Source organism: Panthera pardus, unplaced genomic scaffold (genome assembly GCF_024362965.1).
Source record: "Panthera pardus isolate Hobbes unplaced genomic scaffold, ASM2436296v1 HiC_scaffold_24, whole genome shotgun sequence".
Taxonomy (NCBI): domain Eukaryota; kingdom Metazoa; phylum Chordata; class Mammalia; order Carnivora; family Felidae; genus Panthera; species Panthera pardus.
The window spans coordinates 114552474-114576254 of record NW_026526810.1 but is presented as its reverse complement, the minus strand read 5'-3'; the positions used below and the strand labels follow the sequence as shown (position 1 = coordinate 114576254).

Sequence of the window (23781 nt, the reverse complement as noted above, 5' to 3'; positions counted from 1 at the left end):
ACTACAAAGTCCTTCTTTGATGCCTCTTTGGATTCTCATTCACCTGGTCACTTTCATACCACTTTCTAATATTAAACAAGGCAAACTGAAGTTGTTATTGGATTTCACTATCAGCCCACAATTTCTGCACCAAAGAAAGTAACTAAAATCATGGAGTACCCTTCATTTTGTGGGAATGACTGCACTGGAAACCCCGCTGTCTGCTCCCAACCGCTGTATAACCAAGCCCAGCTCTAGAGTCCAGGACCTTTCAGACAACAGGTGTTCTCACTTCCAGAAGCAAAGCTGGAGGCAGGAAGGCTGGTAGTGTCTAGACCCTGTCTGGGTGCTGCATTTGAACGGGAACAAAGGGCATGTGAAGTCCTTTTCCCCATCTATCTCGAAGTGCTGAAATCACCACCTCGCTGCAAGATAAAGGAATGATGGCACCTCTGACCTGATCAGGATGCATCACAAGCTGGGACACCCCCAACACCCTGAGTACAGGGACAGCTCCCCAGAATGAGATGCATATGCCAGTTAAAGTCTCCGCTGAGGCTGCCTTCTGCTGCTCCTGCCAGATGAGAGGGTAAGGGACCAAAATCTACCTGGAGAGGCAGGATAACACAAAGGTTAGATGAGGACTTTAGCATCAGATGGCCTGGGTTTTAATTTCCTCTGCCACTTCCTGTGTGACTTTGGGCAATTTCCTTTTGTCTGTTGCTTTAGTTTCAACATCTGTAAAAATGAGGCTAACAGTAGTCCCTACTTCATAAGACAGTTATAAAGATTAAATGTTAATCCATGTAGCACACTTTGAAAAGCACCTGGCACATAGTGAACTCAATAAGATGTTAGCTGTAAGTGTTGAGTGTGGAAGAGAATAACCTAGAAGTGCCTACACACACACACACACACACACACACACACACACACACACACACACACAATGCCACCCTGGGCAATGAGGCTTCTCTGCCCAGGAGCTGGAACCAGGAAAACTTCCTGCTATAAAATCCTCTGGGAAAATAGGATTAGGGTACAGGGGACTAGAGTTTTCTCCCAGAGCTTCTGATAGTGCTTATGCCCACCCTTAGGATTCAACATAAGCCAGGACCACACCTCTCTCTTAAGGCCTGGCTGACATCAGGTAATAGCCACTGTAACTACAGTGTCAATGCTTTCCCTTTGGTCCTCATCACTGTGATACAGATGAAGTAAAATTATTCCCATTTTCAGATGAGAAGACTGAGGTTCAGAGCAGTCAGGTGATTTTTCCCAACTTCACAGAGCTTGAGGTAGATGAGCTGGGATGCAGATCTATCCTTCTGCCTCCAAATCAGTGCCCCCACCCTCGCCTATGTCCCACGTTGTCTCTTTCTGTATCTCTGTCTTTCTCTGTGTATCTGTCTTTCTGTTTTTCTCCCCTTGATGTCTGTTCGGCTGTCTCTTTCCTCCTGTTCTTCTCTGATTTTCGTTTCTCCCATTCCTTTCTTCCCAGTTTAGACCTTAGATCCCCCACAATCTATCTAAAACAAAAGAGGTTTAGGGCAAATAGCAGCTCAGGTCACAAGCCTGCCTGGGGATGGAGTTCTGTCTGCAGAAATACAGGACAACGTTGTTACTTCAGAACAAGAGCAGAAGGGGGACTCAGAGAGAGAAGCAAGCACTGTAAGAAGCAGCTCCTCATCTGTCATCTTTCTCTGGTCCCTTCACCTTCATTACAAGCCTGCGTTCTGATCATTTTCCCAGACCCCACTGCTCATTCTCAGGGAAGAGAATCTCTAGAAGGAAAGGACAGAGAAATGGCTCTGGTGGCTGAAGAAGTAAGGCCCCATGCAGTTTCCTTCATCAAGTGAATTATGTGGCTGTTTAGAAGAGGCAAACCTGGGCCCTGTGTCTCAGAGCCTCTGAAATGGCAGTCCAAGCTACAGAAGCTCATTTTTTCCCTCCCCACAGTATGGACTCACCACTATCAACTGGGCAGCGAAAGGGCGCCACCTCCTGGCTAGACACGAGTTCAGGACAATGCAGGCAGTTCATGACCCACATCCCCCCCTTCTAAAGTGCAAGCAGCACAATCTTCAGTGCCTTACACACCAGTCACCCTTCTAGGTTTTAGAAATTAGCCGACTCCATTGAGCCATGGAAAAACGACCATGCCTCCACTCACCAATTGGAGTCAGCAAGATCACTACCATTGTCAGTACAGCTGTGCAATGGTCTAAATATTGTGTTCAATTTGCCACTTTTTTTTTTTTAATAATCAGGAAAGGGAAGGGGAAAGTGTTGATACTAGTAAGAAAGTGAAAAGTCTCATAAACTTAGGACAATGGAGGCAAAGGTGAACCATTAGCTTTGACTGGCCACTCAGGGCTCTCCAGCCAGCCAAGTCTGCATTCAACCGTGAAGGAAAAGTGAAATTAAAGGCAAGTGAAGCGCTAGAAATAGAGACACAAAGGTTATGTCTAAAAGGCAAGATGTAATTACAGATTATATAATTTGATCAGAATGCCATTGATAACATGTAAGTCCACTGTCCAGCTTTCAGACATTCTGCTTCTATGTTTTCAAAAGCATATTATAACAAAAGCAAAGATGGCAGCATCCTCCTGACCTACAGGACAGACCTGTGGTGAACTCTGTCTCCACCATGGGACACTCCAACATGGTCAGAGAAGAACAAGAGGCAGCAGGGTGGGAGGAGACAACTTAGGGATGAAAGTCTTGAATTCAAATCCTGACTCTCCTATCTGAAAGTTCTATGGCTTTAGGAAAGTCAGAATAAATCTCTCTGATCCTGGTTTTTCATCTGTAAAGTGGGATGATAACAATACCCGCCAAACTTACTTCCCAGAATTGGTGTGGGTTTCAGGCGAGATAATGTAAAGGAAATCGTGAAGGAAACAAATGCTGATTGAATGTGCATGTGCTGGCAGTGGGCTAAGCCCTTTACATAAGTTGTCTCTTTTAGTACCATGAGGAATAGGTTATTACTGTGGTCTATAAATGAGGACATTAGTAGAGGTTAATTTTCCAGAGATCCCACATGTGGGATGCAACTTTAGGGGCACCTGACTTTTCAATGTAATATTTTATAAGCTATGAAGTGTTCTATGAATGTAAGGGCAGGGGTTTTTTTAATGTTTATTTTTGAGAGAGAGTGAGGGGGGGGGAGAGAGAGAGGGAGACAGAGAATCCCAAGCAAGCTCTGCACTGTCAGCTCAGAGCCTGATGTGAGGCTTGAACTCAGGAACCACAATCATGACCTGAGCTGAAATCAAGAGTTGGACTCTTAACCTACTGAGGCACTCAGGCACCCCCAGGGCAGTTTTTATATAGGAAATTTGTGGGCAATGACTTGTCAGAAGTTAGTGCTCTTTAGTATATGAAATTTCTAGACCCATCTTCCTATTTCCCTTGCTCTTTGCCCCAGACTTCAGATTCTCTCTCCATCCAACTCCCAAAAACTGGCATCTGGGAAATTCCAGTATAAGTCATCTATATGTCTCTCGAATGAGATGGAGGGGGAATGCTTGCCTTTCTATCTTCCCTCTGGTAACCAAGTGAGCCGCTTTCCTGCCTGAGGGAATGTCCGACATCAGGGAGATGGTGAGAAAGCCTGTGGTTCTGGAGACAGACAATTACTCATAGGTCCTATAGCCACATAACTCAAAGCTCCACTTAGGATGGACCTTACTATTGATATTATGGACCACCATGACCACACTTCCCTCAATACCCCCTCTCTCCCCATCAGAGATAGAATCCCAGATTGGACAGACTGGTAGTCAGTCCCTGTGTAGAGTTCTGTAAGTTCTATTACATTCCTGCCTATCTCTCTAGAGGCCCTGATTTCCATACCAGGGTTACAACTTCCCTTCTCCATCTCTACCTGCTAGTCCAAGGTATCTCAAACCAAACCCATCTAAACAACTTAACTGTCCTCAGTACTCCCTATCTCAACATCTTGTGCCAGGCAATAGTATAATCTTCCACACAGAGGACAAAACTAAGTCCACAGTGTCTGCACATAGTAGGAACTCAATAAACATTTGTAGAGTTCATGCATTGAACACACATTTATTGAATGTCATTGGTGTGTCAGGTAGTCTTATTGAAGCTGGGGATGCTGTGGTCAACAAGGTAGATGAAAGACAGAGACAGAAAAGGTATGAGTATGGAATGTAATTTTATGTAGTAATGAGTACTAACAGGAAATCTAAACAGAACAATGAGGTAGCAAGTCATGGGTTATGAAGTGGAGGGAGGGGTCTGTTTTAGATAGAATGGCCAGAATAGGCCTCTGAGGAGTTGACATTTGAACCCAGGTCAGGGTGAAGCAAAAGCATGAGACAGGCAGATGTCTGGAAGGAAAATGTTCCAGGCAGAGGAAACAGCAAATACATAAGCCTTGAGGCAGTACCAAACTTGGGAATTTGAATCCAAGCAAGAAGGCCAAGGTCACCAGAACAAAATAAGCTAGGAGAAAGGTAGTAAAAGATGAGGTTGAAAAGATAGACCAATTTGGGTTCTGTGGAGCCTGAAGGCCATGGAAAGGGTTGAGATGGGAAACATGTGAAAGCTTTCCGATCAGGGGGTGAAAGACGTGACATTTATATTATAAAATACAGGGTATACAAGGGACACAGGAGTACTGATGCATAGGGGCACTTGTACCCCAATGTTTATAGCAGCACTCTCAACAATAGCCAAATTGTGGAAAGAGCCTAAATGTCCATCAACTGATGAATGGATAAAGAAATTGTGGTTTATATACACAATGGAGTACTATGTGGCAATGAGAAAGAATGAAATATGGCCCTTTGTAGCAACGTGGATGGAACTGGAGAGTGTGATGCTAAGTGAAATAAGCCATACAGAGAAAGACAGATACCATATGCTTTCACTCTTATGTGGATCCTGAGAAACTTAACAGAAACCCATGGGGGAGGGGAAGGGCAAAAAAAAAACAAAAACAAAAACAAAAAAAAACAAAGAGGTGAGAGTGGGAGAGAGCCAAAGCATGAGAGACTCTTAAAAACTGAGAACAAACTGAGGGTTGATGGGGGGTAGGAGGGAGGGTAGGGTAGGTGATGAGTATTGAAAAGGGCATCTTTTGGGATGAGCACTGGGTGTTGTATGGAAACCAATTTGACAATAAATTTCATATATTAAAAAAAAAGAAAAAAATAAAATACAGGGTATATTCTTGTAAAAACATATAACTTACACATGTATTTATATAGTATGGATATGCATACATGTATAATACATATATTCAATTGTACATCTCAAATGCTAAACAATTTTTAAAATTTTAATCTGTTTGATTGCATTCAAAATATACAAAATGGGATAACTAACTAGCCATGAATCACATTCTGTTGTCAGTCTTCATATGACAGGGAAAATAATTTAGATGTAAGATAGGAGCTAAAGGTTATAGTGTAACCTGAATATAAAATAGATTCTGGGGAATAATGGTCTAAAAATAGATACTACCTTATAGTAAACCAAAAAAAAAAAAGCTAATAATTTTATTTCATTGTCCCTGAGTTTCTTTTTTGCTATATTATTGATTTGATCAAAAGATTGTGAAATGCATTTTGAATGCCTGAGGAAAGGTTTTTTTCATGCCATATTTTTAAATTGGGATATTAAATATACATAACAAAAATTATATCATTTTAACCATTTTTAAATATGCCGTTTAGTGGCATTGAGTTTATTTATACTGATTTTTAACTAATTTTTTAAAGTTTATTTTTATTTATTTTGAGAGAAAGATAGACAGCAAGTGGGGGAGGGGCAGGAAGAGAAGGAGACAGAATCCCAAACAGGCTCCACACTGTCAGCACAGAGCCCAATGCAGGACTTGAACTCACAAACCTGTTAGATCATGACCTGAGCTGAAATCAAGAGTCAGATGCTTAACTCACTAAGCCACTGGGCACCCCTATTTATATTGTACAACCATCAATACCATTCATCTCCAGAATTTTGTTCATTCTCTACAACTGAAACTGTGTACCCATTAAATGATAACTCCCCATTGTCCTCTCCCCCAGACCCTAGAAACCAACATTCTACTTTCTACCTTTATGAATTTTACTACTCTGGGTACCACACACGTAAGTAGGATCATACAGTATTTGATCTTTTGTGATTATCTTCTTTCATTTAGCATAATGTCTTCAAGGTTCATTCATGTTGTATGTGTCAGAATTCTTCCTTTTTAAGGATGAATAATTCTACCTTGTATGTATGTACTACATTTTGTTTATCCATTCACCTGTTGATAAATACTGGGTTGCTTATACCTTTTGTCTATTTTGAAAGTGTTGCTATGAACATGGCTGTACAAATACCTGTTCAAGTCCCTGCTTTCAGTTATTTTGGGTATGTATCCAGAAATGGGATTGCTAAATGATGATAATTCTATTTCTAATTTTTTGAGAAACCACCTCTTTTTCATAGCAGCTGCACCATTTTACGTTGCCACCCACAAAGCACAAGTGTTCTAATTTCTCTATATCCTTGCCAACACTTATTATTTTCTGGTTTTTTGATAATAGCCATCCTAATGGATGTGAGGTGGTATTGATTTGCATTGTGGTTTTGATTTGCATTTCCCTAGTGATTAGTGATATTGAACATCTTTTCGTGTGCTCATTGGCTATCTGTATATCTTCTTTGGATAAGTATTTATGCAAATCCTTTGCCCATTTTTTAATCGACTGTTTGGTTTTTGTTGCTGAATTTTAGGAGCTCTTTATATATTCTAGATATTAATCCCATATCTGATATGTGATTTGTTAATATTTTCTCCCATTCTTTAGTTGCCTTTCCACTTGCTTGATAGTGCCCTTTGAAGTGCCCTTTGAAGCGCATTGAAGAAATTTCAATGTTCTTCAATTTATCTGTTTGTTCTTTTATTTTCTGTTCTTTTTATATCATATCTGAGGAATTTTCTTTTTCAAATTATTCTGGCTGGCATTTTGAGACTTGACTATAAGTTAAGGATGAAAACAGAGACAAGGTAGGAGGTGACTATGATACAGAAGGAAGTTTATGTGGGCATGAACTAAAGTGGTTGGTAGTAGAAACAGAGAAGAATGGATGCGTTTAGATATATTCTGAAAATAACAGAGAAACAACCTGATAATTTGGATGAGAGATACAATGAAAATTAAGGAATAAAAAATGATTCCTACTTTATGACCTGAGCTATTAGATGAATGATGGAGCTGTCATGAGATGGGAACATTTAGGGAAAGAGCTACTAATCAAAGACTTTGGTCATGTTTTGCTGGAAGTGTCTATTATATATCCAAAACAGGCACCTGAGAGATATACAAAGCTGAAGTTAAGAGAAAAGATCCATGTGGTAGATACGAATTTGGAATCCCCTAGTTATCTATTGCCACAATGCTGCATAACAAAAAGTAACAACCACAAAACTCTAATTGTTCGTGCAGCTGGGGTGACTGGCTAGGAGGCTCTTCTGATCCTGGCTCAAATCAGTCATGTATCTGGGAGTCCACTGGCCGTTATTTTATCCAGGCCAGCCTTAGCTCTCTGCTTCACAGATCTCCCCTGCCCTGACAGCCTAGTTCAAGAATATTCTCATAGTAATGGTAGAGGTGCAAGAGTGGAAGACCACGCCCAATTGTCCAAGCATTTTTCAAGCCACTGCTTGCATCAAACTTTGCTAACATTCCATTGGTCAAAGCAAGTCACATCATCAAGCCCAGGGTCAGTGGAGAGCACTGCCAAGTTATGTGGCAAAAGTAGATCCAGATAGGGTTGAAGAACTTGGGCCATTGTGTGATCTACCACATTACCATTGTGAAGAGAGTGTACCAAATGCCTTAGGACTAGAGGGAAAGTAAAGACGAGCAAAGAAGAATGAGCAGTTTGTCTTTGCCAAGAACTGAAGAGGAATTCTAACAGGCACCATCCTCAAGCCTTAAATCTTTTTGTCTACCTCTCCTACCTGGTCTCCTGCAAGAGTAAAAACAGTGAGATCTGAGGATGAGCTGAAAGATGATTAAATTATGGCCCAGAACAATGTCACTGAGAATGGTTCAAATTCACATATGTTTTGAAGGTAAAGCTGACAAAACTTGATGGGAGTATAAGGGACAGGTAAGAAACAAGGAGACTCTTAGGGATTTTGTCTGAACAACTAGTAGTGCCATTAATAGGATGGGGAAGACTGGGGGAGAACTGGTTGGCGGGGACAAGATAAGAGTAGTTTTGGACATGGAAGGATAAGATCCCAGTGAAGATATTCAGCAGGCAATCGGATATAAATGTGTGAAGTTCAGGATGAAATGCTAAGGCCAAAGATACAACTTTCTGAAGTTACCAGCATATAAGGGGATTAAAAACCAAGGGAATGAATGAAATCACCTAAGGTATGATGTATCTAGAGAAAAAAAGACAAATAGGCTAAATGATTAACTGCATTCTCCCTCTTTACCCCTGCCTCCAGTAGACACCCTCTTCCTGCTTAATATCTCCCAAATGTGGACCCTCCTGTCCACCTCTACAACCCTTACCTTAGCAAGAAATTTTCATTTTTCACCTAGACCACTGCAATTGTTTTCAACTGATCTCACTGTCTCCGGGATCACTTCATTAGTCTCGTTCTCCATATAGTCAGCAGGTGGGTCTTTGTAAAGCAAACCTGTTTTTGCCTAGCCTGCCCAAAACCTTAATACAAACTCTATAATGAATAGATTAGCCTGACATTACCTGAACCCAGTAACTAAAGTTAACTTCAGTCGCCCCGGAACAACTAGTAATTCAATAGGAAGCATCAACTACGAAGCCTTTCTGCCAAAAGAAAGAGCCTGTATTTGAACAGCTGCTAGCTCTATCAGTTCCTAGGAAATGTGGCAGTTGGAAGAGCTTGTTCAAGAGCACCGCAAGGGTACAATCAGCTAAATCCAAACTCTGGGAGTTCTGCAGGAAAAACAACCCAGTTTCCTAACAAATTTTTTACTAAAATTAAAAACTTTTTAAAAATTTGTTGTAAGTCAGAGGGTGAGTGCATAGAGAACTAATACAGATTGAGAGACGAGACAAATCATCCATACGCTATATGTGGACTGTGTTTGGGTTGTGATTTAAACACTGCTGTAAAAAAGACATTTCTCAGACAATCAGGGAAAATTGAGCATGGACTGGATTTTACTTGATACTAAGGAATTTTTGTTTATCTTGTCAGGTGTGAAAATGATATTGTAGTTGTATTTTTTAAAAGAAATAATCCAGTATATATATATATATTTATATACATATATATACATATATATAAATATATATATATAAAAATATAAAATATTTTTATAAATATAAAATATAAAATATAAAAATATATATAAATATATATAAATAAATATATTTATATTTATATAAATATATAATATATATTTATATATTTATATTTATATATTTATATAAATTTATATATATAAATATATAAAAATATATATTTATATATAAATATATATATAAATAAATAAAATATATATATTATATTAAAAATATAACCACATATATATATATATGTGGTTATATTTTTAATTTTTTTAATGTTTATTTATTTTTGAGAGAGACAGAGACAGTGTGAGAGTGGGGGTGGGACAGAGAGAGAGATACACATAGAATCTGAGGCAGGTTCCAGGCTCTGACCTGCCAGCACAGAGCCCGATGTGGGGCTTGAACTCACATGCCATGAGATCATGACCTGAACTGAAGTCGGACGCTTAACCGACTAAGCAATCCAGGCGCCCCTCTGCGGTTATATTTTTTTAAAAAAGAAACTATCCTGAAGCATCTATGGGTACTGAATTTGCTTCAAGATGCTCCAACAATTAAAAAAGAAAACTGAAGGAATCAAAGAAACAAAAGTGGAAGTTAGCTGGTGTTCACTAAAGCTGTGCTATGGGTATGTAAGACTTCATTATACTAATCCATCTTTATGTGTGTTTAAGATTTTCCTTTGTAAAAAGGGGGAAAGAGGAAAAAAGAAAAAACCTTCACACAAGTAGCAAGTCAACATTAAGTTGGCCCTATGCATCTTCATTTCATTCTCCAATCTCTCACCCTCCTGACGTGTTATGTTCCAGACACACAACAACCCATGTCTATCTAATAAAATACATTCACAATTTATTAACGTATTTTAGCTAGATGTTAATATCAATTTCCGTTTTCGCAAAGTCACTAATAGTCAAAATTCCCAAGACCAACACCAGTGTACTGTGATAATGGTCTACAACAGACAGACTTTATTTTGAGTTGCTCACACATAAATTTTATTGGAACGCTATACACCCTATTTCCTGGACACCTATCCAATTCCCCTTCATACCTCCAAACCTTTCTTTGTATCATTTCTTGTTTCTGGGTGCCCTGCCTCACTTCTCCACCAGGAAAACTCCTCCAGTGTTCATGACGAATGCCAGCTCCATCACAAACCCTTCCCCTCCATAGCTCCTACCTCCCATTCTAAGTAGTCAGGTCCTCCCCACTCTACCCCCCTGATTCCTTGCATAGATGTCATTGTCGCTCTACATAATTGTCTGTAATGTCCCATGCTAAATGGAGAACTTCTTGGTGTGGTTTTTCTACAGGTATATCACCCAACTCTAGCACATGGCAAGTGCTCAGATAAATTCTTTTTTTTTTTTTTTTAATTTAAATTCTAGTTAGCTAACATACAGTGCAATATTGGTCTCAGGAGTAGAATTCAGTGATTTATCACTTATATGCAATGCCCAGTGCTCATGCCAGCAAGTGCCCTCCTTAATACCCACTCCCATCTAGCCCATCCCCCACCCACCTCCCTCCATCAACCCTCAGTTGTTCTCTATTGTCAAGTCTCTTTAAAATTTTTTTAATGTTTTTATTTATTTTTGAGAGAGAGAGAGAGAGACAGAGCGAGTGAGGGAGAGGCAGAGAAAGACACAGAGACACAGAATCCACAGCAGGCTCTAAGCTCCAAGCTATCAGCACAGAGCCGGATGCGGGGCTCGAACTCACAGACTGTGAGATCACAACTTGAGCCGAAGTCCGACGCTCAACTGACTGAGCCACCCAGGCGCCCCTCTATTGTTAAGTCTCTTAAGGTTTGTTTCCCTCTCTTCTCTTCCCCCCTTCCCGTATGTTCATCTGTCTTGTTTCTTAAATTCCACATATGAGTGAAATCTTATGGTATTTTTCTTTCTCTGATTGACCTATTTCACTTAGCATAATACCCTCTAATTCCATCCACATTGTTGCAAATGGCAAGGTTTTATTCTTTTTGATGGCTGAGTAATATTTCACTGTATATATAGACCACATCATCTTACCCAATCATCAGTCAATAAATTCTTGAAGAAAAATGAGGAAGAGAGGGAGAGAGTGAAGAAAAATGGTAAAAGCAGAGCCTCCCTTCCTCCCTTTTCATTTCAGAGATTCCTGAGATAATATATGTGTCCTCAGAGGGCCCAGAAGTATTTTATCAAGTATATCCAAGAGCCCACTGCCCACTCAGTTCACACCCACCAGGGCAAATAGTCTCTAAGCAGATGTGAACTTTCATCACAGAGGTCCCATTTCTCTGCCTCATCCAATCCCTAATTTAACAGTAATGACATACACAGAAGTCAACCTTCAACTTTCCAAAAACTTTGCCTTCTCAGCCCAGACCCTGTAGACTATAAAGGAGGATGGACAAAGCCCCCATAGCTGTGTTTCTGGGCCTTTCCTGGGGCCTCCCACGTGGGATGGGCTCCAGCAAGATGCTATAGTGTCTTGCAGGATCCAAGGCACTGATAGAAGCAGGAAACATGATTACGGCCACTTTCTCCAGCTGATTACTGGCTCTGGTACTCTGACAGCCCTTAGCAAAAGTTACCTCTCCATCATCATGAAGACAGCAACAGTCACCACACACACACACACACACACACACACACACACACACACACACGATTTGGGTAGGAAAACATCCAGGGAGAAAACCAAGAGATCAGGTTTATTTTAACATGTGTCCAATTAACATATGAGATCATGACATAATTCAACTGAGAAAATGCGCATCAAACTGTGCAGTGCTCTTCCAATGCTACAAAGATATGGAAGATGAATTCTCTGTCCCCAAAAGGCTCACAGTTTGGGAAAAGAAAGGCAAGTATGATATAATGTAAAAAGTGCTACATCTGGCCTGTGAGCTAGAGTACCATATATTGAAGAGAAAAGGGAGTGATTAACTGTGTGATTAACTGTGCAGTATCACACCTGTGGAAAAATGCATTTCTGTACAGTAATAAGGACATAAGGAAATTTAGAGTAATAAAGTGAACACTGTTCTATGTTCCTTGTTTTCTTCCTTTTCTTGAGGGTAGAATTCAACAAGTCTTTCTTTAGAGAAACATAAAGGACTTAGATCAAGGAATGAAGGGAAGCTATGTGAGGTAGTTTGGAGGTCCTGTGTAGCCTCTGCCCACTTTGGAAAAAGGGATTATGGCACGAGATTTTATGTTTTTGATATTTTTTAAATTTATGTATTTTATTTTGAGAGAAAGCATATGAGTGAGCAGAGGAGGAGAAGAAAGAGCGGAAGAAAGAGAATCCAAGCAGGCTCCGCACTGTCAGCACAGAGCCCCACATGGGGTTCCATCCCATGAACCTCGAGTTCATGACCTGAGCCAAAATCAAGAGTCAGAGCCTTAACCAACTGAGCCACCAGATCATAGCATGAGCTTTTATGAGAAAACAGCCTTGAGTAAGTCACAGTTAGGAGTGGAGGCTCTGGAGATGGACAGGCTGGGTGCTCTCTGTGTGGACCAACTTGGCTATTTACGAGCTATGAGACCTTGGCCAAGTTATTTAACCTGTAAGCCCCAGTTTCCTCATTGTAGGGTAGAGGTAATAATGTTTGTTGAAATAATTACATTGAAAAATACTTCAATGTTTCTTAAATGGGAATCTACAAACATGTTTTCTGAGTCTTAATAATTTTCTTAAACTACGTTTTTAATGGAATAGTTTTCCATTTGGCTAGTAGATTTAAGATTCTAATATTAACATATTCCAGATCCTCTCTGGCTGACTGCGTCAGAACTAAGTCCCGCTGAAAGACTTCAGCATCAGAGGTTTTGATGCCATTCACACAAGTGTTGGCACCAATGACTACTACTTTAATGACGTTAGGCTGGTAAGGAAAGAGAGAGAGAGACAGAAAAAGAGAGAGACTAACTTATATGTAAATTCTTCTTGAGTTAAAGATAGGCCAAATGATGTCATATCACACTGTGCAGATGGAAGCTTCAGGGTGGTACAGTGGTTCGATAGAGAAATTTGTGGGAGAACTGAGTCATCACTCAGGGCAAGGGAGCAGTGATGTGCCAAAAGAGTCTGTACCCCAGTCATGCACTACAATTCACAGTACGAACAGCTATTCAGTTTCAGCAAACATCATCTGTCACATTAAATAAACGATGTTGATTTGAATTGTTTTGTGTTGTACTTTTGTTTGCACTTAATTTATAAATATCCTTTTGTTTTGTAGTTGATTAAACACTGTAAGCATAAGAAGCTGAGACCTAGCTGTATGTCAATATGTATTTAAGAAACACAATGATCAAGGAGGAGCCAAGATGGTGGAACAGCATGGAAGCTTTTCTGTGTGTCTCATGTCCATGAAATACAAGCAGATCAACACTGAACCATCCTGCACACCTAGAAAACTGATTTGAGGATTAACACAACAATCTGCACAACCTGAACCACAGAACTCAGCAAGTACACGGCATGGAGAGGTGAACTGGGGGAAAGAGAAGCCACGGAGGGCACGGAGCTGTTTTTGTGTGCAGAGAGAAGATGGAGATCGGGGGGGGGAGAGAATACGGGAAAAGCACCCCTCCCAAAAGCAGCTGGAGAGAAAGTGGAAAGTGGAAATGGCAGCAGGGACTGAACTAAAAAGGGAGAAAGGAGAAAGGAGAGGGTTTAAATTCCATTAAGACTCTATAAACAGGGGGAGTGCAGAGTCTGAAACTATGCAGCTCGATACCTGGCAGTGCTCTGGCAGGAAGTGTGAATCCCCAGGAGCAGAGTGAAGTCTGTGGTCTTTGGGCCACATAGAGAGAGGCAGTTCCCCTGCTGGGAGGACATCTGGTAGAGGCTGTGTGGTCCTCCAACAGGCAAAGGCCCCAGTGGACCTGGGAGAACAACCACATTCGCTAGTGCTGGAACAAGATCTGGGAGTAAAGCCTGGTGCCAGATGTGTGTTGTGACTTACCATAACCCCCGAAACACTGTTGCTACACGATCATGTGAACTTTTTCTGGGGCAGGCTGGCGCCCAGCCACAGTCTCTGGGCATCGGCCACAGCACAGTCCCGTGAATGTTCCTGGGTGCAGCCGGCACCAGCAATTGCTTAGTGAGACCCTCCCCCAGAAGGTCTGAGCAGGTCAAAGCCACAGTCCCTCAGAAGTAAGGGGTTGGGAAAAAAAGCCGCATCTAAAATAAAACTCAGGAAGAAGGTTCTGCCTTGGGCTTCGTCATGGACAGTGTAAAAGTGGGGAGAGGATGGAGGCTGAAGACAAAGGACAGGTGCACAATTGCTGATCAGGGAGAACAGAATTCAGATACTAGACGCTGGGTAGCTGGGTGACGCCATTTTCACCACTCCCGCACATGTACATACACACCTGTGAGTGCCCCAGCAATCCACCCCAGTAAGCTAAGCAGCACCATCTAGTGGAGAATGGAGCTGTTACACTAAGCCCCGCCCAACTGGGCCAACCTCACTCTTCAGGAACACAAATCTCTCCGCCTGCTTAGTTTATGGACTATAAAGCGCTTCATAGCTTGACTTCTAGGGGAAAACGAAGTAATTTGAATCGTATTTCAGTCTGTTCGCTGGTCCATCTATTCCATTTTCTTTTTTTTCCTCTCTCTCATTTTTGTTTCTTTTCTTTTTCTTAAATACAGAAAGAGAAAAAAATTTTATTTTCAATTTTTATTAAAAACATTTTTTAAATTGTTTTTTCTACCATATTTCATACTTCTGTGTAAATTTTTTCAAATTCTATTTTACTTCCATCATTTCATTTTATTTTATTTCAGTGTATTCATTTTTTCAAATTTTCAAATGATTTCCTTTTTTTCTTTCCCCTTTTTTCTCTAATCTGTCAAGCCCCTTTCAACACCCAGACCAAAACACACCTAGGATCTAGCATCATTTATTTGATTGTGTGTGTGTGTGTGTGTGTGTGTGTGTGTGTGTTGTTTTTAATTTTCTTATTTTAATTTTTTTATTTTAATTTTTGTAATTTTAACGTTTTTTACTTCATTAATTCCTTTTCTCCCTTCAAAAAGATGAAATGAAGGAATTCACCCCAAAGGAAAGAGCAGGAAGAAATGACAGCCAGGGGCCTAACCAACACAGATACAAACAAGATGTCTGAACCAGAATTTAGAATCACAATAATAAGAATACTAGCTGGAATCGAAAAAAGATTAGAATCCCTTTCTGCAGAGATAAAAGAAATAAAAGCTAGTCGGGATGACATAAAAAATGCTATAACTGAGCTGCAATCTCGAATGGATGCCATGGCAGCAAGTATGGATGAGGCAGAGCAGAGAATCAACAATATAGAGGACAAACTTATGGAGAAAAATGAAGCAGGAAAAAAAAGAGGGAAACTAAGGCAAAAGAGCATGATTTAAGAATTAGAGAAATCAATTCTAGTATTTGTGTTATTAGAGTCCCAGAGAAAAGAGATAGTGTGCTGCTAAACATTTTTTTAACAAATGATGGCTGAAAACTTCCAAAATCTGGAAAAAGAAATCAACTTACAAATTCAAGAAGATCAACAAACCCCAAACACAATAAACCCAAAGAAACTCATGCCCAAACACATTGTAATCAATTTGGTGAAAACTAAATACCAAATAAAAGTCTTGAAAGCAACCAGAGAAAAACAACACATTATCAATAGGAGAACAAGAATTCCAATGACTGAATTTGTCATAAGAAACCATGGAGACCAGGAAGAGAGTCACACCCTTCTTAAAGTTGCTGAGAGTGAAGAACTACCACCTAGGAGTCTATACTTATCAAAAATACCCTCCAGAAATTAAGGTGAAATGAAGACCTTGTCAGATGAAGGAAAACTAAGAGAATCTATTGCCAGCCAGTCTCCTCTAGTAGAATTGCTAAAGGAAGTTCTTCAGGCAACAGGGAAATAATACCAGAAGAAAATGTGGAACATCAGAATGACAGAAGAGCACCAGAAAGGATAAGTGTCTAGTTAAGCATGATAAACTACTCTTCATCTCTTAAATTCATTAAAATATGTTTGATAATCCAAACTAGAATTATAACATCATCTGGTGGACCTTTCAATGTACACAGATGTACTATGTAAGACAACCATACCATAAAACAGAGAGAAGAGAGGGTCTGACAATTGTTAAGATTTTTACATTCTACCTAAAATGGTAAAATATTGCCTTTAAGTAGTTTGTGAAAAGTTAAGATGTATATTGTAATCCCTAGAGTAGCCACTGAAAAAATGTACAGAGACATAAGCAAAAAATAAATTAATTAAAATGGAATACTAAAAACTGTTTAGGGGCTCCTGGGTAGCTCAGTCAGTTAAGTTGTCTGACTTCAGCTCATGTCATGATCTCACAGCTCATGGGTTCAAGCCCTGCATTGGGCTGTCTGCTGACAGCTTGGAGCCTGGAACCTGCTTCGGATTCTGTGTCTCCCTCTCTCTCTGCCTCTCTCCCACTCGCCCTCTGTCTCTCTGTCAAAAATAAATAAACATTAAAATTTTTAAAATAAAAACAATTAAAAAGTTAAAACTGTTTAAATAGTCTAAATAAAGGCAAGAAAGGGGGGATTCAAGGAACAAAAAAAGAGGGTACAATCATAAAATAAATAATAAAATGGTCGACCTAGGTCAAAACTTATCAATAACTGCATTAAATGAAAGTGATCTAAACATATAAATTAAGACAGATGTTGTCAGAATAGATATTTTAAAACCCATGACCTAACTATATGCTGTCTATAAGAAACTCACTTCACAAATAATGATAAAGCCAGGTTAAAAAGTAAAAATAAGGGAAAAGGTATACTGTGCAAACACCACACAAAAGACAGTCAGCAGGGCAATATTAATATCAGCCAAAAAAAAAAAAAATAAGAAGAAGAAATGAGAAAATTACCAGGGGTCAATTCACCAAGAAGAAATAGCAATCCTAAGTTTATATCTAACAACAGAGATCAAAACACAGGAAGCAAAAATTGAAAAGAACTGAAAGGAGAAGTAGGCAAATATATAATTATAGCTAGAGACTTGAATGCCCTTAATGATAAATAGAACTAGTAAACAGAAAAACAGCAAGAATATAGATGAACTACACAACACCATCAAAAACTGGATCTAACTGACATTTATAGAGCCCTCCACCCAACCACAGAAAAATATCCTTCTCAATAAAACATATCCTTCTCAATAGAACGGCTCACCCAAGAACAGCAGAATATACATTTTCTTGGAACATTCACAAAAACAGACCATGTTGTAGGTCATAAGATAAACTCTAACAAGTTTAACAGAATTGAAACCATACAAAGAATGTTTTCCAACCACACTAGAATTAAACTAGATCAGGAACAGAAAGATAAGAGAAAAACCTCCAAACACTTGGAAATTAAACAACACAACACACTTTCAAATAACCCAGGAGTCAAAGATGAGTCTCAAGGGAAATTAGGAAATATTTTTAGCTAAATAAAAGTGAAAATACAACACATCAAAATTTGTGAGATGTAGTTAAGGCAGTACTTCCAGAGAGATGCATAGCATTAAATGATTATACTGGAATATAATCAAGGTCTAAAGACAATAACCTAGGGTTTCATAGTAAGAAACTAGGGCGGGGAAAAGAGCAAAATAAACAGAGAACAAGTTAAGGAAGGGGTAATAAAGAGAGCTGAAATCAATGAAATTGAAAATTAAAAAAAAATCAACAAAAACCAAAAACTGGTTATATGAAAAGATCAATAAAACTGAAAACCTCTAAACAAAACCCAACCAAAACAAAAAACAAACAAACAAAAAACAACAGAGAAGAGACACAAATTACCAATATCAGGATTGAAAAAGGTGCTATCACTATAAACCCCACAGACATTAAGAGGATATAAAGAAATACTATGAACAATTGTACACACATAAACTCAAAAATTTAGATGAAATGGATCAAGTCTTTAAAAATCACAAATTACCCAAACTCACCCAGAATGAAATATATAACCCAAATAGTACTATCACTATTAGAGAAATTTAATTTACAGTTTAAAACCTTCCCAAAAAACATAAGCCACAGGACTAGATGATTTCACTAACAAATTCTACCAAACGTTTAGGAATAAATAATACCAATTCTAGACAATGTCTTCCAGAAAATAGAAAAGAAAGGAGCATTTAGTCTCAATTTATGATGTTACGATTACCCTGACTCCAAAAACCAAAGACTATATCACCTCTCCCCCCAAAAAAAGGTAAAAAGAAAAAGAAAGAAAACTAGAGTCCAATATCCCTCATAAATATAGATTTAAAATTTTCAAAAAAATATTACCATATTAAGTCCAGGAAAATATAGAAGGACAAGTGGAGTTTATTCTGGAAATGCAAGGATGATTCAATATTGGAAAATCAATCCATGCAATCCACAATATCAACAGCCCAAAGAAGAAAACCCTTAGGATTGTATCAATTGATGCAGAAAAGCATTTAACAAAATTCACTATCTAATCACTCTAAAATCCCAGTAAACTAGGAGTGCAAGAGGACATTCTCAACCTAATAAAGGGCATCTAGGGAAACCCTACAGCTACATCATGTTAAATGTGAGACATCAAATTCTTTTCCCCTAGACTGGGAAGAAAACATATTCTCACCAGCCCCATTCAGGTGAAAATCTTAACAGATTGGAAAGGAAGAAATAAAACTGACTTTATTCACAATTTTCAAGGTAGAAAATCCTAAGAAAACAACAAAATTCCTGGAAACAAGAATGAGTTTAGCAAGATCACAGGCTACCAGATAAACACAGAAAACTCAATCATATTTTCAGATACTAGCAAAAATACATACCATTTATAACTTCAAAAAAGTAAATCCTTAGATATAAATCTAACAAAATAGATGTAGAATCTGTATCCTGAAAACTATAAAATGCTGGTGAAATAATTCACATTTGACCTAAATAAATTGTGAGGCATACCATGCTCATGAAGTAGAAAAATCAATACAGTAAACATGTCTATTTTTCCCAGATTGATCAATAGATTCAATACAGCTTTAATCCAACTCCCAACTGGATTTTTGTATAGATTTGGGAAAGCTAATTCTAAAATGTACACAAAAAAGCAAAGGAACAAAAACGGTGCTAATGGACTGAATGTATGTGTCCCCTCCAAAACTTATATGTTGAAACCTTAATTCTCAATGTAGTGGTATTTGGAGATGGGGCCTTTGTGAGCTAATTAGGTCATGAGGGTGGGGTCTTCATGACAGGATTAGTGCCCTTATAAGAAGAGACAAAGGAGAGCTTTCTTCTTCTCTGTCTCCACCATGTGAGGATACAGTGAGACTGCAGTCATCTATGAACCAGGAGGAGGGCCCTCACTAGAACCCAACCATGTCAACACCCTATTCTTGGACTTCCAGCCTCTAGAGCTGAGAATAAATGTTTATTACTTAAGCTACTCAGTACTGTTATAGCAGCCCAAACTGATAAATAGCTTAAATAATTTTGGAAAATAAAGAATAAGATTGGAGAAATCAAACTACCCGATCTTAACACTCTCTACAAAGGTACAGTAAGTCAAGACATGGTACTAGCAAAGAAATACACACACACACTGGGGTGCCTGGGTGACTCAGTCAGTTGAGCATCCGACTTCGGCTCAGGTCAAGATCTCGCAGCTCAAAGTTCGAGCCGCATGTCAGGCTCTGTGCTGACAACTCAGAGCCTGGAGCCTGCTTCAGATTCTGTGTCCCCCTCTCTCTCCGCCCCACCCCTGCTTGTGCTCTGTCTCTCTGTCTTTCAAAAATGAATAAACATTTTTTAAAAAGAAAAAAAAATACACACACACACCAGTGAAATAGAATACAGTCCAGAAATAGAGCCACACAAATATGGCCAACTGATTTTTGACAAAGGTACAGAAACTATTCAGTGGAGAAAAGACAGTCTTTTCAACAAATGGTGTTAGAACAACTGGACAGCCATATGCTAAAAAAAAATGAATTTCAAATTAAATTTCACGTCTTACACAAAAATTCACTCAAATAAATCATAGATCTAAGTATAAAATATAAAACTTGTAGAAAAAACAGGTGACAATCTTTGAGATGTGAAATTAGAAAAACATTCTTAGATTTAACACCAAAAATATAATCCATAAAGGAAAAAATTGAATATCAGACTTCTTCCAAATGGAAGACTTTTGGTCTGCAAGGGACACTGGTAAGAGAATGAAAAGACAAACTACAGATTGGAAGAAAATATTTTCAAATCATATATACAACAAAGGACTACATAAAGAATTCTTAAAACTCAACAATACAAAAACAAATAATACAATTTTTAAATGGACAAAGGAATAAAATAAACACTTCATCAAAGAGGATATATGGATGTTGAAAAAAATGTTCAACATTATTAACCATTAGAACAATGCAAATTAAAAATCAGTGGCTTGTCCACCACACATCTATTAAATGGCTAAAGATAAATTTTAAAGTACCCCAAAGACCAAGTGTTGATGAAAATGTAGAATAACTGGAACTCTCTGAACTTGCTGGTAAGAATGCAAAATTGTACGGCCACTCCAGAAAACAATCTGGCAATTTCTTAAAAAGTTAAATATACACATACTAGCAATCCCATTACTAGTTACTTATCCTAAAGAAATGAAAACTTACATTCTGGGGCACCTGGGTGGCTCAGTTGGTTAAGCGTCCCACTCTTGGCTTCAGCTCAGGCCATGATCTCACAGTTTTGTGAGTTCGAGCCCCATGTCGGGCCCTACACTGCCAGTGCAGAGCCTGCTTAGGATTCTCTCTTCTCTCTCTCTCTCTCTCTCTCTCTCTCTCTCTCTCTCTCTCTCTCTCCCTCTCTCTGCCCCTCCCCTACTCGCGGTGTCTCTCTCTCAAAAAAATAAATAAAACTTTTTTTCAAATTTCCACCATAGGAAGCAGAAGGCAGCAAAATCAGGGAGATTCTTCCCTTACCTACTCCACATCAGGAAGGAAGCACATGTCAAAACTTCTCTTATCAGGGAGTGAACATCTTTCTCAGAATCACCCAGAAATATTCCCTTTTATCTCATTCACACATTCGTTCCTGGATCAGGAAGTGGGCCCACCTCCCCAGAGATCACACCTGAACTGATACCTGAACAAAACTGATCTTCTGTTGGCAGAGGAGGAAAGGAGGCAATATATGGTGTCTGCCATATGGCAGTGTTATTATTTCCTCCTCTTTGCAGATGAGGCAACTGTGGCTTAGAAAGGATAAGAGACTTGCCCAAGGTCACCCAGCTGGTAAATGCTGAGGCCAGGTTTCAAACCCAGTACTGTCCGACTGCCAAGCCTGTGCTCAGAATCTCTGTGTCAGTGCCTTTTTGGGATGCATTTGATGCAGTGACCAATTCCTTCCCTCCCTGGAGTGTCAAGCTGGAGGGCTAGTCATGATCACACTGCTAATGACATCAAAGGTCTTGCATGGAACATGGAGGAAGGGTCCCACTGTGGATCAACATCTGGGCATCCTGCATGTGCCTCCCTGACCGCATATCTGTGAAAGCCCCATCTTCCTGTGGCTCTTCCTTGGCCTCTCCCTGCTGACCTCTGTTTTCCCCCCTTGAATGGGCCTTTAGAGACTATCAGGCGGAACAGAGCTGAGTAAGGAAGCTGGGCTGGAAATTCTGCCCCTCTGGCTCACTCCTTTATCTGCCTCTCCGGGCTACTTCCTTGGCCCTGTTCTGTCTGCTCATCTTCTCTTTGCTGGTTTCCCCAGGGACCCTGCCACCTAAAATAACTCAAAACTCACTGTATATGATTCTACTGCAAACATATCCTCCCCTAAAGTGAGGGCTGCAGACTGTATTTCAATGAGAAAATAAATTAGCAGGTAATAAATTTTCCCTTCTTTCTCTGTGTTCCTAGTGGGCCTTGAAATTAGCAAGAACCAAATGTCACATTAATTTCACTGTCAGGGACCAGGGCTAAGGATGACATCAGAGCATCCCCTGGGATCGGGATCCATTAGCCCGAGGACCAGTGGAGAAAGGGAAGCTGACACTATTCGTGAGCAGGTCCCGTGTGAAGTCCTATTGTGTTTTTTTTCTGGGCAGTTTCCCAGGAGGATAGAACTGAGTCTCTAAAAAGTGAAAGGTTTTGGGGTGTGGGCATGAATAGATTTTCCAGCACTTTGGTCGTGTTCTCAACACACTGCTTGTACCCCATCCCTCTTTCAGGAGTGCTTGTGGGGAAAGAGCATCTTGTTGTGTCTAAGTGATAGTCTCTCCGTTCCAAAAGAATTTCTGCAAAACATTATTGAGTGGGACAAGGAAGGATTAGCAAGTCCTCGGATTACTTGAGCAATGAAGATATACTGCCATGGGCCTTTTCATTTGGAACTCAGTCTTGGTCAATATCAACATCTTACGGCAAGTCGATAAATCCCAGTATCAACCTCAGTGGAAGAAGTGTCAATGCCTGCTGCCGGCAACTTAGTTTATGGTGAATCAAGACCTCGAACGAGGCTTTAAATTTGCTGATGCTTTTTCCTGTGGGGTTTGTCGTGGCTCACCCGGCCAGATCGATTTGATGCGTCGCGCTGGGGAAGAGGAAAAGGACTGTGGCTCTCGGAGTATTAGCAAGTTCATTTCACGCTGATGTTGCGACAGAGGCCAGGGGAAGGTTTACAGAAGCTGCATTCATCAAGCCAGCAGGTCGCCCACGACAGCCCTCAGGCTTGAAGCAGAGAGACATAGAAGGGAGGGGCTGGCGGGTGGCAATTCACAGGGAGAATTATGGCTTCTACTGGCAGGGGCAGGTAGTGAAGAGGAGAGAGGGTCTGGAGGCTCTGATGGCTCACAGCCTACAGAGAGGAGCCAGAAGTGGGCAGGAGCCTAGTTCACCTCAGCCGTCAGGAGCTATTTGGAACAAGGGCATTATTTCCTCCCCAGAGTTTGTAGCAGATTGAATGCAAAAATGGCCCTAATTCTCCATCCTTCCCACACCACTTGCAATGTGACTCCGTAGTTCCTTCCATCAAGGGGTTGAGTCTATTTCCCTGTTCTTTGAATTTAGGTTGCCTTGTAACTTACTTGGACCAACAGACTGCAGCAGCACGAGTGGGCAGCAATGTCTCAGTTCCAAGCCTAGGCCTCGAGAGACCTCGCCCACTCCCCACACCCCCTCTCTGTCTCCATCATGAGAATAAGAGCAACTAGCCTTCTGGAGGATGAGAGAGCACATGGAGAAGAGCTAAGTATCCCCAGCTGAGGTCACCCTAGACCAATCAGCCTGCCGCCAACCTGTCAACTGACCACAGATGCATAAGCAAGCCCAGCTGAGCCCAGCCCAGATCAGCAGAGTTGGCTAACCAATCCATAAACCTGTGAGCTATGATAAAGGGTTATCATTCTAAGTCAGTAAGGTTCGGTGGGTGGTGGGTTGTATAGTATCATCATGTCACCAG

The 23781-nt window shown here is 40.0% G+C and overlaps 1 long non-coding RNA gene across 1 annotated transcript in view; it reads right to left on the bottom strand.

Moving 5' to 3' along the window:
• Positions 1-569: 569 nt before the first annotated feature.
• The window catches only part of LOC109253909 (uncharacterized), a 42196-nt gene continuing 18984 nt past the window's right edge, over positions 570-23781 (bottom strand). Inside the window, exon 3 of the long non-coding RNA XR_002074591.2 lies at positions 570-717. This is a non-coding gene — a long non-coding RNA (uncharacterized LOC109253909). The remainder of the gene's footprint in view (positions 718-23781) is intronic.